This window comes from Anoplophora glabripennis, unplaced genomic scaffold, assembly GCF_000390285.2.
Source record: "Anoplophora glabripennis isolate ALB-LARVAE unplaced genomic scaffold, Agla_2.0 scaffold152, whole genome shotgun sequence".
In the NCBI taxonomy this organism is placed as follows: Eukaryota; Metazoa; Arthropoda; class Insecta; order Coleoptera; family Cerambycidae; genus Anoplophora; species Anoplophora glabripennis.
The window spans coordinates 354,164-357,297 of NW_019416497.1; the positions used below are offsets into that span (position 1 = coordinate 354,164).

General features: G+C 31.1%; 1 non-coding gene across 1 annotated transcript; it reads left to right on the top strand.

Annotated features, from left to right (window-relative positions):
• Nucleotides 1-1,919: 1,919 nt before the first annotated feature.
• Trnag-ucc lies at nucleotides 1,920-1,991 on the top strand. The gene has a single exon. It is a non-coding gene; the product is annotated as a tRNA-Gly (tRNA).
• Nucleotides 1,992-3,134: the final 1,143 nt, after the last annotated feature.

The window sequence follows — 3,134 nt, forward strand, 5'->3', positions numbered from 1 at the left end:
CAAAATAAATTCAGATTAGGAACTGAGTATAAAATGGGTATTTATGCGAAAATAGGCTTTCTCAATATAAAGGTTTCGTTGCTTTAGCTAAACTGAATATGCCAAAGGAGAAATAATTAAATTAACGAAAATAAGTAGTATTTTACCCATTGGCCATTTACCTGAAGAATTCATAACTAATTTTCAGTTAGTAATAGAGGCTAAATACTTTTTCGAATGCACAGTAAAAGGTACACTTCCAATAGAATTAATTGTTTCTATTATTTAACTGATGGGCCAAAGAAATATAAAATTATAAAAATCGCATGTTTTCTGGCCTTCTAAGCTTAACAAATATTTATTAAATATGCTATTAGTTTATTTTGTAATTAACGCCTCATATTGAGATAGAAGAAATAGGAAATAACGACCGGCATTGCGAATATCTAAAGTGCCCTAGGGCAAATTAAAAATACATAATCATGGCAACAAGTCAATACAAAAATATAAATTGCAAGTACATTTATTGTCAACGTCAAATACATGTAGTAGTATACACTACTACAATACTACTATATTTAATACACTTTTGAAATTAAATGATACAATAATTAGTAGGACAATAAACGTTCATCACGGGCATTATAGGATAACAATGGTCAAGTACACTGTCGATGTCGGCGCATTATTATCCATATAACACCCTAGAGTCCCTAGGTACCTTAATTACTATATAACTAGTACAAAAGGGAAATGTGTTTGGACTAGGGAAGTCTCAGTTTGGTAACACGTAAAGTACCAAAAAAACTTTTATGTACGAGTTGATACAATGCTATTCCTACAATCGTTTTTTAATATTTATCATTGTACGAAAATGAGAATAACTCATTTTCTCTAGCTGTCAACGTGGATGTCCGTTGCTCCACATACTCAATATATTAATTGAAGTTATTTATTTGTTACATAGTTGTACTTTTTCTTTGTTTATTTGGCCACCTGTGAAAAGTATTTGAGTATTTTGCCACGTGTCAAAAAATAAAAATTAATTAAATAGACTCTTGTTCTCAAAGGATACCTATGTCAAAGCTTATTTTTATTATTTTGATAATAGTTTTGCCTGACAAAAAGTCTTACACTGAAAATGCAAAATACCTTATTTTATATACCTATGCGAGTGTTTTTTTTGTGAGATTTTTGATTAAACAAAATTGTTTTCACTAAAAATAACCTTTCACAGATTCTTTTGGCGCAAGAGTTATTTCGCTAATTTTCATTTTTTACGGGTGTTAAAATACCCAAATAAATAAAGAAGAAATATATAAACAACTGCATACATTTCATTTAAGCCCTGAAATTTATGTATCAAAAAGAGAACGCACTTGGTGTAGAAATGAGATGGCAATGCAAGCAACAGGTACCATAGTACAGGAATCCGTTCCTCACTCCACTTTTTTACCACTGCGCATCCTACACCCAGGGTTCAAATAAATTTGATTTAAATGTAACAATATAAAAGTAACTAAAATCTGGATAAAATATACAGAATATTTCCTCATTTGTATCTTCTGAGAACGTTGGTCGTTTTTCTCTAAGATCTATATCAGTAGTTTAGCAAGAAATCCAAAAAAAAAATTGGCGTAAAGATATTCATAGGACAAAATACATAATATTTGCTTTTAATTCCCATCGATCGAAACTAATTTTTTATAACCTGATGGAGCTGAAATTTCCAAAAACGAAAAGTTAAAAACGACGTATTGGAATATAATTAATGTATAAATGCATAATTTTGACTTCTGTACTTACGTGGAGCTCCAATTTCAATATATTTTCTGTAATTTCTCTGTTCCTTTTGTTACTATTATAGCTATGCAACCAGCAATACGAATATGTATTATATGGTAACCGACGGTTTCAAATCCCGAAAAAACTTTGCAAGTGCGATGGTGGTGTAATGGTCAGCATAGTTGCCTTCCAAGCAGTTGATCCGGGTTCGATTCCCGGCCATCGCATATGTTTTTTTTTAATTTTAAAAAGCAATAATATTTATTTACATGCCTTATGATCATATTTAATTCAATAAAATAAGGTACATTTTCTCTGTGGACCATATATGCTGAAAACTATTAATATATCAAATGTTGAAACAACTATTTTAAGAGATTTGTTCATATTATTTTAACACTAAATATATTATTAACATATACAGGGTGTCCTGACACTTGATACAAAAAAGTCGAGTACAGATAGATGAGGTCAAAATAATATTAGTTCTTCATATAATTTTTTTTCATACGGGCCTGCGTTAACAATTTACGGGCCCTCGAAGGAGAAAATTAAAAAATTATTAGTCTCTAAACTATTAACTTAAGCATGATGCAAATTTGGTGATCCATAACACATGCGTACAGCTTGATTTTGATGTTGTAAGTGAAACTTCATTATGTCCAGAACGCCAGGGACGGACTATACCCAACGGTTAACGACTCAAAATTTTTGCATAGATGACGATCGATGTCCGCCTGCATCAAAAATAAGTTCCCTGAACAATTTGACAACGATAATACCCTCTTGGTTCAACTCGGTAAATTTAACAGTTTATTAAATATTTGTGACTTTATGTCACGATGGACATCGAGCTTCCACCATTTTTTGTTTTTAATCTTTAATTGGACATAATTACGATGTTAGAAGCGTACATATTTTTAAAATAAGTGCCTGTCTGTTAATGTAATTTTCACTAATAAAATTTGACAAACACAATTTACACATAACACAACATAGAAAAACAAAACAAGAATAAGTTAAAGTTAAAAACATAATTTAATAAAAAGAATCAAAATATATTTTCAATAAGGGCACTTACTACCTCTAAACACTTCCTAAGTCTACGAATTTGCTTGTACACGAAAAACATTTCTGGGGTATGTCTAATGTTATCACAATGAAAATTAAATCTTTGTAGAAATTCATCCTTTGTCTGTACTGGGGTTGCGTACACTAAACTTTTGAGGTATCCCGACAGGAAGAAGTCTATCGGGTTAAAGTCTGGAGAACGTGGTGGCCATGAAATTAGGCCTCCTCTCCCAATCCATTAAACACAATGTATAAATAATTTCGTATATCAATATTTAAATGGGGAGCAACCCCATCGT